Source organism: Meriones unguiculatus, chromosome 17 (assembly GCF_030254825.1).
Source record: "Meriones unguiculatus strain TT.TT164.6M chromosome 17, Bangor_MerUng_6.1, whole genome shotgun sequence".
In the NCBI taxonomy this organism is placed as follows: domain Eukaryota; kingdom Metazoa; phylum Chordata; class Mammalia; order Rodentia; family Muridae; genus Meriones; species Meriones unguiculatus.
In genome coordinates, this window is record NC_083364.1 from 53,511,616 (window position 1) to 53,524,480 (window position 12,865).

General features: G+C 39.0%; 1 pseudogene; it reads right to left on the reverse strand.

Moving 5' to 3' along the window:
* Positions 1-10,092: 10,092 nt before the first annotated feature.
* On the reverse strand, positions 10,093-12,493 carry LOC110556024 (large ribosomal subunit protein uL1-like; annotated as a pseudogene).
* Positions 12,494-12,865: the final 372 nt, after the last annotated feature.

Genomic DNA, 12,865 nt, shown 5'->3' on the forward strand with positions numbered 1-12,865 from the left:
TTTCCAATATTTGGTCCCTGAGAATGGATCTTAAGTTGGCAGTCTTAAGTTGGCAGAAGTGTGCTTAAACCGCTGAGACTTTTTGCTTAGATAAACCTGCAAGATGACCACTATGAGAAAATAATATCCATATTAAGGGAAAATATATGAGAACTTCTCAGATAAAACCTTTTTGTTCTACGACCATACAGAATTTGTAGTGCATAGTCTTAGAGCACTTTCACAGACATCACAAACAAACATTATATTTATAAAATTTGAGAGAAGATTTTTCTCTCAAAGTATTAATTATTTATTTCCCTTATTTGTTGGTCATTGTTTCCCAGAAATGAAGACTTATGAAAATATTACTGTTCGAAAGACATGCTACCTTCTGATCTTAGTCTGCTTTGTCTATTAATTAAAACAATATTGTTCAAACATAAAATCACTAAAATTTGGCTTTTTCAGTAAGGAGATGTCTAAAACAAATTAGAAAGATTTTGAAATGCACTGTCTCTGAGATCCCTGCCTGGCTGCTGAGTAGTGACACATGAATAGCCTTTCCAGTGTGTCTGGCCTAGGTGATTGTGGGAGAGCCTGACTTAGATCTTCCTAAAAAGACCTCAGAACAACAAGATGCAACTATTTTCTATCTTCTGAAACATTTTTGTCTTGTTTAGAGGAGTGAAAAAGGAAATCTAACCTACAGAGGACTGAGGAGCTGAAGCTATATTTCTTGTTCTAATTTTCCAAGAACTGGAAGAAAACATAACTTTCAGAACTCAAGGGATGCAGACAAGTGCTATAATGAGAAAAAGCATTAATTAGTAAGAAAGGATTTTATTGTTTATAATGATGTTTTATTCATTGTTACATCTATAAGAACATGCACGAACATGTACAAATACAGATAAGTCTATTTCTACATGTTCACACACGTGGATATTCACATTTTTTTCTGCATTATTTCAAATTTCTAGCATGTATTATGACAGTCTGATACCCATTGCCTGGCCAGCATAATCGTTCACAATTTTAGTTGTTTCTCTACAGGTTGGTGGTTGGCTGTGAATCACTATCTCTATTTACAAGGTGGCAGTACACAAGTGTCTCATTTACAAGCATGCTGAACCCTTATGAAAGCGTTCAATATTCCTTTTCTCAAGTAGCTGAGGATGGATTTTCATTCAGCTTGAAACGCCTTGCTCTTTCTCACTTTGTTCATTAGTGAGCAGTGATTGGCAAGTTTCCCTTCAGACAGGGCACCATCTTCTCAGTGTAAGCTTAGCAGTAAGTACCCAATAAAGCATAGCCAAAAGGAAATATATAAATCTGTTTTGAAATTCAATAAATTCATAAGCCATGCTACTCAGCAAGGCCTGTGGGAGCATATACATAATAAAACACCACTGTAAAGCTATAAATATTTCAGGCAGTTAGCAATGGCTGAGAGCACACAGTCAAAAGGCTGCCTACAAATGGGCAGCGCATGGTGCCCTACGAAAACCTGGTGCAAGGACTTTGGAGTGGTTGTGCAGTTGTTTTCCTAAGCAAATAAAAAGTGCAGTCCTGTCTGGCACCTAGCTTGACATTAGGCTGCAGAGGAGATAGAAACTAGCTCAAGTTCACCTCAGGGTCTTCCTCTACCAGCATTACCGACTTCATTTCTTCTGCAAATGGATGTTTTTCCATCAGTACAGATAGAATGCTTTGGTCTATGAGAATGCAGAAAGAGACCAAAATAAGACACAGCACTTACTTGGGTCAAGGGGCTCAGTCCATCTATCCTGACTAACCATAGGCAAACTCTGGTTTTGGGGATGACAAAACTATGTCTCCTTTGGATAATTTCCTACTGTTATCAGTACAACAGGACATTATTTTTCTTCTCAGCTTCTTAACTGGCTACTGAAGTCATTTATTTTCAGTCATTTTTTTTCCTTTATTTATTCATCTTAGGAGTTAGCTAATTTCTGTAAGATGTAATCTGACATTTTGTGTGTTTACTGTTAAGTATTTTTTTCTTTTTTTCATTATGATTTGTTACCTTATCTTGTTAGCTAATTATATCACTTTGAAATTACCAAAATTTATCTTATTATCTTCTTATTATCAATTTCTAATTACATTTTTATTTTTTACAATTTATTCACTTTATATCTGAATTGTAGTCCCTGCCCTAATCTCCTGATTCTACCCTCCTTCCCTTCCTTTCTCCTCTCTCCCATCCTTCCTCCCTTCCTCTCACCCTCATGCCCCTCCCCTAGGCCACTGAAAGGGAAAGTCCTCCTCCCTTGCCATCTGATCCTAGCCTATCCAGGAAGAGGACTACCTGGATCCTTTTCTTCTGTGCCCTGGCAAGGTTGCATCTCCAGGGGAAAGTGATCAAAGAGCAGGCAAACAGTTTACGTCAGAAATAGCCCCTGCTCTCCTTACTCAGGAACCCACATGGAGACTGAGCGGCCTATTGGCTACATCTGAACAGGGGTGTAGGTCCTTTTCATGCATAGTCCTTAGTTTGTGCATCAGTCTCTGCAGGCCCCCATGGGAGCACACACACACACACACACACACACACACACACACACACACACACACATATATATGCTTTGTTTGGTCTCCTTGTGGAGCTCCTGTCCCCTCCAGATCCTTTTATGCCTTCCCCTTCTTTCATGAGACTCCCTGTGCTCTGCCCAAAGTTTGCCTATGAATTTCTTCATCTTCTTTGATCCCCTGTTGGGTGAAACCTTTCAGAGCACATCTATGGTAGGCTCCTGTCCTGTTCCCACTCTTCCAACCCTTCTTCTGTCTATCCTGTTTGCCATTCTGAATGATAATTAAGAACCTTCCATTGGGGCCTCCTTGTTGTTTAGCTTCTTTAGGTCTGTAGATTGTAGTATGGTTATCCTATAGTTTATGGCTAATATCCGCTTATAAGTGAATCTATACCACACATGTCTTTCTGGTTCTGGGTTACTTTCCTCAGAATGATCTTTTCTAGTTCTGTCCATTTGCCTGCAAGTTTCATGATTTCCTTGTTTTTAATAGGTGAGTAGTATTCCATTGTGTAAATGTACCACAATTTCTGTATCCATTCTTCAATTGAGGGATATCTAGGTTGTTTTCAGATTCTGACTATTATGAATAAAGCTGCTATAAACAGAGCTATCCTTGTGGGATCATGAAGCATCTTTCAGGTATATAGCCAGGAGTGGTATAGCTGGATGTTGAGGTAGTACTATTCAAAATTTTCTGAGAAAGCACCAGATTGATTTCCAAAGTGGTTGTACAAGTTTACACTCCAACTAGCAATGGAGGAGGGTTCCTCTTTCTCCACACTATCACCAGCATGTGCTATTGCTTGAGATTTTTAAATTTTTTTCTTTTTTATTAATTCATTTTTTTTATTTATTACAACTTATTCACTTTTATGCCAGCTGTAACCCCACCCTCATCCTCTCTCAATCCCACTTTTCCTCCTTATTCTTCCATTTCCCTTCCCAAGTCCACTGATAGGGGAGGTTTTTCTCCCCTTCCATATGACTGTAGCCTATCAGGTCTCATCAGAACTGGCTACATTGTCTTCCTCTGTGGCCTGTTAAGGCTGCCCCCCCGGGGGGGCATATCAGAGACAGCCCTTGTTCCTCTTACTAGGGACCCACTTGGAGACTGGGCTGCCATGGCCTACATCTGTGCCAGGGTCTATGTCCTCTCTACACACAGTCCTTGGTTGGAGTATCAGTCTCAGAAAAGATCCTTGGGTCCAGATTTTTTGGGTCTGTTGATCTCCTTGTAGAGCTCCTGTCTCCTCAAGGTCTTTCTATCTCCCCCTTTCTTTGATAAGATTCCCTGCGCTCTGCCCAAAGTTTGGCTGAGTCTCATAATCTGCATCAATACCCTTCTAGATAAGAGTCTTTCATAGGTTTGGCAGGTATCCAAGAAGCAGAAAGACACACAGGCTATATACTCATTTATAAGTGGATGTTAGATATATAGTATAGGATGAACATACTAAAATCTGTACACGAAAGGAAGCTAATCAATAATGAGGACCCTGGGTAAGATGCTCAATCCTAATTCAGAAAGACAAATGATATAGACATCCGAAGAGGGAGAAAACAGGGAACAGGACAGGAGCCTATTGCTTGAGATTTTTATCTTCGCCATTATGACTCGTGTGAGATTGAATCATGGAATCATTTTGATTTTTATATCCCTGATGACTGAGGACACTGAACATGTCTTTAAGTGTTTCTCTGCATTTGATTTCTTCTGTTGAGAATTCTCTGTTTAGCTCTGTACCCCAATTTTTAATTGGATTATTTGGTTTGTTGGTGTTTAGCTTCTTGAGTTCTTTATATATTCTAGATATTAAGCCTCTGTCAGATGTAGGATTGTTGAAGATCTTTTCCCAGCCTGTAGGCAGTTGTTTTGTTCTGATGACAGTGTCCTTTGCTTTTCAGAAGCTTTTAAGTTTCCTGAAGTCTCATTTACTGATTTTTGATCTTAGAATCTGTTCTGTTGGTGTTCTGTTCAGGAAGTTGTCTCTTGTGCCAATGGTCATGGCTCTTTTCCACTTTTTCTTCTAACAGGTTTAGTATGTCTGGTTTTTTGGTAAGGCCTTTGATCCACTTAGACTTTAGTTTTGTGCAGGGTGATAGGTGTAGATCTATTTGCATTTTTCTACATGTAGACATCCAGTTTGTCTAGTACCATTTGTTGAAGATGCTTTTTTTTCCCATTGTATGATTTTGGCATTTTTGTAAAAACTCAGGTATTCCTTGGTGTGTGTGTTTATTTCTGGGCCTTTAATTCAACTCCACTGATCCTCCAGTCTGTTCCTATGCCATTACCATGCCATCTTTATTACTGTTGCTCTATTGTATAAATTGAAATCAAAGATGGAGATACCTCCAGAAGATCTTTCATTGTAGAGAATTGTTTTAGCTAGTCTCGGTTTTTGTTTTTCCATGTGAAGGTGAGAATTATTCTTTCAAGTACTGTAAAGAATTGTGTTGGTATTTTGATGGGATTGCATTGAATCTGTAGATTGTTTTTGGTAGGATGTCATTTTTACAATGTGAATCCTACTCATCCATGAGCATGAGACATCTTTCCATCTTCTGATATTATCTCCAATTTCTTTCTTTGGGGAGTTGAAGTTTATACATACACACACACACACACACAATTTTTTTACTTGCTTAGTTAGAGCTATATTAACGTACTTTATGTTATTTGTAACCTTTGTAAAAGGTGTTGTATCCCCAATTTCTTTCTCAGTCCATTTGTCTTTTGTATACAGGATAGCTACCAATTTTTTTTGAGTGAATTTTGTATCCAGCCACTTTGTTTGAGGTGTTTATCAGCTGTAGTAGTTTTCTGGATGAATTTGGGGTCACTCATGTATGTTATAATATTGTCTGCAGATAGTGATATTTTGACTTCATATCTGATTTGCATCCCCTTGATCACCTTTGGTTTTTTGTTATTGCTGTAGCCGGGACTTCAAGTAGTATACTGAAGAGATATGGAGAGAGTGAGCAGTTTTGCCTTCCCTCTGATTTCTTTGGAATTGATTTAAGTTTTTTTGTTTGTTTGTTTGCTTGTTTGTTTTTATCTTGGCTATAGGCTTGTTGTATAATGCCTTTACTATGTTTAGGTATGTGCATCGTATCCTTTATCTCTCTATGACTTTGAGCATGAATGGTTGTTGGAATTTGTCAAATGCTCTTTTGGCATCTAAGGAGATGATAATTTTTTTTCTTTCAGTTTATTTATATGGTGAATTACATTGATAGATTACAGTATATTGAACTACCCCTGCATGTCTGGAATGAAGCCTATTTTGTCATAGTGGATGGTATCTTTGATTTGTTCTGGGAATAAGTTTGTGAGTATTTTATTGAGTATTTTTTTGTTAATGTTCATAAGGAAAATTGGTATGAAATTTTCTTTTTTTTTTTTTGAAATTTTCTTTGATGGGTCTTTGTGTGGCTTAGGTATCAGAGGTTTGGTCTGTCTTCTTAGGGAGGTAGGTTGAGCTTTGAAGCAGCATCTGGGGTTGTTCCCATGGCTCCCAGGAATCTTGAAGCCTGAGGTTGGAGGCCCATGCCCCAGAACACAGAAGATACTCACTTGCTGGTGAGCACAGCACAAAGGCATGTGGCTACATGCTGGAGACCTTGTGCCTGAGGAAACACAGGAACTTTTTTCGGAATTAACTGGGTGCCCTGATGCGGGATCTAATTCTTTCACTTACCGTGGGGGTTTCATATCTATTGGGAGACCCAGTCTTTGGTCTTTTGAAGCCCACAGTTCAGTCTGGGAAGGTGAGAAGAGCACACTGGCCTTGTTTTGTGACAGTACTTTATGCAGCCCAAGATGACCTTAGATTTGTTATGAAGCAGAGGAGAGTGCTCTTTCCTTCTGGATCCTTTCATCTCTGCCTTCACAGTTCTAGAATTGTAGGCATGCACATCCATGAAAACATTCAAAGTATTTTGATCTCACTTAATTCCTCTCAGTGTTCACATTGTTTTGTCAAGTATTTCTTTGTTGAAATTTTTTGCCCCCATAAATCATATAGTCGTGTTTTAGGCTGTTGCTTTTTGTTTGTATTATATCAAATAAATAATGTGATTTTGTTTTGTTCATTATGTTGATCCCCCTGAACGGTACATCTGTAGTGATGATTTCTTAGTGGCAAACTCAAGTATGGATGGGATGGGATAGGGATATGGAATGGAAGGAATAAAAGGGGAGGGAAAGAAAAGGGTCTGTGATAAAGGAGTACTGGGAGAAGAAGCTAAAAATAAGAGCCATTTGCGGGGATATGTGAAAACCTAATACAGTAGAATCTTCCTAACACACACACACACACACACACACACACATACACACACGCACACACACACACACACACACACACACACACGGACATATATTGAAGGTGACCAAAATGGAATCTAACAAAAAATGGGGAAGACAGAACTACAATGAAGGCCTCTCATCATCAAATGAAGCTTCCAGTTCAGGGAATTGGTCACATCTAATCCAGTTGTTGGCCAAAGGGGCCCCATGAGAACTCTGAAAGAATCTATTCTAAGGCTATTCCCAGGCTATAGGTTGCTCTCCAGAAACTCAATAGTAAGGCCCTATTGCTGAAGACAATAACTGCACAACTCATTGACTATGGAGAAGTAGAACTGGCCATTATGTAGAGCCTTCAACACTATTGATTAGTGTTCAGGGTACTGGAAGGTACTTTGCATGCTATACCAAAGGAGACAGGCAAACACCAACCCAGTTACAAACCCTTCCATCTAAATTGGTGACCTGCAGGCAAGATGTGTTCATGAAGTCCTGGAATAAGGCTTGCGGGACTAACTAACCAATATCTGATCAGATTTAAGGTCCATTCCATGGGATGGAAGCCATCCTGATGGTAACCAAGAACTCAAGACTAGACAGGCCAGGGATCTAGGGAAAAACCAAATACTATTATTCTGCTAAAGAAACAGAGCTACAAAATTACTCCTAACGACACTCTGCTATACTCATAGATATGTATCGTGCTCAGCCATCATCAGAAATGCTACCTGAAGAGGATGATGATAAATACAAACTCACAGCTAGATAACATGCAAAGAGTGAGAGACCTCAAATCACTTGGTCCTAAATGGACTGTCTCCATCAATTCTCTCTCCTCAGGGTTCAGAAGAGGTGGTAGAAGAGGAGGTGAAAAGATTGTAGGAGCCAGAGGAAATGGAGAACACCAAGGAAACAAGTTTTTCTAAACTCATCAGGGCTAGTACACACATGAACTCACGGAGACTGTGGCATCCTGCAGAGAGCTTACACAGGTCTGGGCCTGACAGGATCCTCATGCTTAGAGGGAAATTGAAACAAACCCAATTGATAACCACTATTTAATGAAAAGTTAGTTTTCTCTAAAACGGTCTCATTGGGCATACAAAGCACTGTTAAGGCCAGCCTCCATGCATAGCTGTATATGGTAACATAGAACAAAATCAATAATAGTTTTTGAGATTTTTTTTTGTCTCATAATGTTTTGTCTGGGCATATGTTCCTTTTGTTTTTCTTACCCCACAGGTTTTTGCTAATATATATTATGACTTAAAATTTTGTTTATTTTTAGAATCTTTCTGTGAATGTCCATGTGGGTGTCTCCATGCTTTTCCACTTATTTGTTTAGTTTGTCTTATTCAATTTATTTTTATTTTATGTTGCTTTAGTAGTGTTCCCTTCTGTTCCTTTTATTACTTTTAGATGCCTGTATTTTTATTTTTTCCTAATGAGAGAGCAAGAAAGAATGTGGATTTGGGTGGGTAGGGAGATGGGGGAGATCTTGTAAAAGTTGGAAAAAGGGGAACCATAACCAGAATATATTGTATGAAAATACCTATTTTCAATTAAAAAATATCTAAAGTTGCTACCATTTCTGTCTTATTGGTACACAGCTTGTCTTCCTTTCCCCCTACTACCCCCACCCTGGGTTCTTTCAAGACATCCTTTTTAGATTCCATAATCCTTGTTGCTGTTAAACTGTTCAGTATCTGTGAAATCTGTTTGCTCTCATAACTTCTCAGCTTTAACTTTCTTTGACTCATCTGCAGATTATCTGCCATCACTGGTGGTTTCAATTGCCCTCGCTCTGCTATTCCAGATTTTCATCAGTTTTTGGAAAAGTCTCAGCAGTATTACTAATAAGGCTTGGGCTTGATAAGCCAGTGCTGAATTAGCTGATCTTTTCTTCTGTGTAAGCATAATATATTTCATATTTTCCTTTGCCTCTCTGATGTTTTCCTCATAGTAGCTTTGTATTTTGATTCCAAGTTTGGATGTCAGGTTCACCTATGTTTTAGCAAAAAGTGAAACTTAGTTTGAAATGTATATACTGTTTCTCTTTGGTAAGTAGGTAGAGGTAGAAGTGTTAGGTCAGAAGTAAAGTGAGCGTTTCACTATAGGGGGCACTGTTCTATTGTTTTCCCAAAACTGCTCATAGTTTTCCTGTACCCACAAGTAATCTCTGAGTATTTTTATTAGTAGATTTATTTTTAGCTTTGTAAAATTGTTTCTTTATTGTTTATTATTTATTACAATTTATTCCCTATGTATCCCAGATGTAGCCCCCTCCCTCATCACCTCTTACTCTCCCTTCCTCTTTCTCCTGTATGTCCCTCCCCTAGAGAAGGACCTCCCATACTATCTGACCCTAGCCTATCATGTCTCATCAGGACTGCCTGAATGATCTTTTTCTGTGGCCTTAGTTAGGCCACCTCGCCAGGGGGGAGGTGATGAGGGAGCCGGCCACTGAGCCCATGTCAGAGATAGCACCTGCTCTACTTACTAGGGAATCCACGTGGAGACAACTGAGCTGCCCATGGCCTACATCTGAGCATCTTTTTGAGAATTATCAACACTGATTTGCAGAATGTCTGGAAGAGTGTGCAATCTCACCCACAGTGAACAAGTGTTACCTTTCCTATGAATTTCTTCCAGCATTTGTGGATTATTTTACTGATTAGCATTCTGACTGGGATTAGGTGGAAATATCAAAATTGTTTAGAATTGAGTTTGCCTAATTACTAGTCACAATGAACATTAATTGAGGTATTTCTTAGCTATACTTCTCTTTCTTTTAATAACTTGCTGTTCAGTTCTTTGACACATGTTTTTCTTTTCTTCTTTTAATTTTAATTTTTTTCTTCACAGTTTATCCATTATATATCCTTATTGAAGTCTCCTCCTTCAACTCCCCCCATACCCTCCTTTTCCCTCTTCTTCATCCCCTTCCCCTAGTCCACTGAAAGGGGGAGTTGTCCATCAGGGGTGAGTGATCAGAGAGCAGTCAATGGTGTTCATGATAGAGGGAGCCCCTCCTCCCCTCACTAAGAAATCCACATGGAGACTGACTTGCCAATGGGCCATATCTGAGCAAGGGGGTCTAGGTCCTCTTATTCTCGTGGTATAGTGGTGAGCGTAGCTGCCTTCCCTGGCCCATTTTTTGAGTAGGTCATTTGTTTTTTGTTTGCTGTTTGTTTGACTCTGTTTTTATTTTTTATTTTTTAGTAGAACTAAGGTTTATTGGGGCATCCTAGTACAGGTGCTGGGGTTTGCCCATGGTGCTCTTGATGTACAGAGCCCGGACATTTTGCCAGTTCTTCTTGAGCAAGGACACCAAGAAATTGACAGCCAGGTGGATGTTGTAGACCAGCTCATCATCAGTCATCTTCACATGGCCAACAGCAACCGCCAGACACACCTTCTTCATCTGGAACATGATCGTGGATTTCACCTCATCAACTTTGGCTTTCATTGTGTGTCAGCAAGGAAGGGAACGTGCCAGCCTTGTTTAGGCCTGGGTCCAGGATACACGGGATCTGCTTAATCAGAGACCCTGAAGCTAAAAAGGCATCATATTTCTTGGCCAGCTTTTCAACCAACTTCTTGTTCTTATTAAGTTTCTTCATCGCCTCAATGTCCATGTGGGAGATATCTATGGCTTTGTCCTCATCGCAGTGCTGCTGGTCCCTCAGGACACACACAGAGAACTTGGGACGAAGAGTGGACTTGAGCCTGATGGTGCCCGCGAAGCGTTTGTCCTTCTGAGGGTCATAGTTCTTCAGGCTGATCTGCAACTCCACCGTCTCTAAAAACTTGTGGCTTTTGCACTGGTTCCCGTGCAGGATTTCCCGCACAGCCTCGTACAGGGTGTCGTGAGAGACTTTGCTGCTTATGGCTGTTCCAGCGGTGAAAAGAGACTCTGTTTTTTGAGTCTTTATTTATTTTGGATTTTAATCCTCTAACAGATGTGCAGATCCCATTCTTTGGGCTTTCTCTTCACCACGTTGCTTATTTCTTTAGCCATCCAGAAACTTTAAGTTTTATGATGTTCTCCTTGCCTGTTGTTGACCTTAATTCCAGGGTAAATTAGATCCTACACAAAAAGTTTGTCCTTACACCAACATATGCAACAGTCAGAGAGCATTTCAGATAACCACAAATGATCAAAATGCAGAGTTGTATAGCCCTGTATCCATGGATACATCTACAAAATATTCTTTCCTATAAGACTCAGGAATCATCCGAAGAGAAGGCAGAAAGGTTGTTACAAGCTATAGACTCCAGGTAGTTGCTGTGAGATTGTGTCTCCTAGAAATAACAGAAGCTAGAACCATAAAGTATCACCAACATCACTGCCTATTACCTGGACGAGGACAATTTATGGACAACTATGAAAGGGGGAAAGATTTGGAGGCCTCAGTTTTACACAAAGGACTATAGGCCATAAAGGAATGCCGAGAAGGGGGTGAAATAGTATTCTCCAGAAACAAGCACCCCAATTACTTATCTAATAATAAATGCTCATCCCTGAAAGCATATATACAAGTGATATTATACTCACACACACACATGTGTGTGTGTGAATAAAATTAATATAAAAAAGAGGCCATGAATTTGGAGAAGAACAACAGGGGTATATGGGAGGGTTTGGAGGGAGAAAAGGGGAAAATGATGTAATTATATTATATTCTAAAAAAATAAAAGAAATAAAAAGAAAAAGTAAACTAAAAATTATAGAGTTCAACAAAATATAATGTTTGAAGAACTGAAGAAGATATGACTTAATAAGAATACATTTATATTAGAAAGTAATGAAGGAAGTCATAAGGCAGGAAAACATGATGCTTCCTAAGAAAGGCTGCAAATACAAGTAGTTTTTCAGAATTTGGGTGAGCAACAAACAATTAAAAATACTTCTTCTTCATGAGTACTGGTTGAGCATACTTAGTCCCAAAATATGAAATACAGAATACCCCAAAATTCAAGGTTTTTTGAGTACATGATACTATGGTCTACACTTCTGCACCATTGATCTTTATTTACTGTAAAGAAAAAAAGTAAGATTGTTATCAAAATTACATTTTAAAATATTACCTTTAGCTGTGTGTATAAAAGAAATAAGAAAATACAGAATTACATAGGCTCTGATGTTTTAACCTGCATGTGTCTCATTATATGTGTGAAAACACAGCAAAATATTTAAAAATATCTGAAATCCTCATTGTTATGGTGTGAATTGTTTTGAACAAGTAAATTCAACTTTTAAGCAGCTCACATCTTACCTAGAAAACAAATGGTTCTAAGAAGAAAAAGAAAATAAGGATGGGGGTTACGTTTGGGTAGCACAGGCAGTATTATGACCCTAGGATGAAATGCAGATGCATTAGTGAACTATTTCTTATAATTGATACAACTAAAACATGCAAAAATTCTGTTTACCGAGAGGAAAAATAGAATGCCAAAAAAAATTTAATTAAAATAAAAAATAACAAGGGAAATTGGTAAACGGACTGAGAAACTGAGAATTTTCACAGTAATAGGCCTTCTTTGAAGGGGCTGGATAAACTGTACAGTGGCGTTCCCCAACTCCAGCAATGTCAATCTGACCCTCAAAGCTTGGTGTGAGGAAAGAAAAGGCCATTTTCTAAGCCTGAGTTATAACTTCATGCAATTCCTCCAGAATCCACTGCCTCGTAAAGTACCGTAAGATGACAAGTTGTTTGTTATGCCACTTTTATGAGCTTTCAAATACCGAGCTACAGATGCATTGATCATTTGGAAATCTCAACCTGTCAGTCACAGATTCTAATAGCTGCCTGTGCTTAAGGCATGAATTCCTTAGTGAGTCACTTGAGCACATCTCCTTCCCTTTGCGTCTTGTCTTGTAGTGCTGGCTGCTGGTTGGTGTCTTCAAGCATCCTGGTCCTAACATGTCTTGCAGCGTACTAAAGTGTAATACTTACTTGGGAAACATTAACTGAAATGCTTCACATACATCGCTACAAACACATTA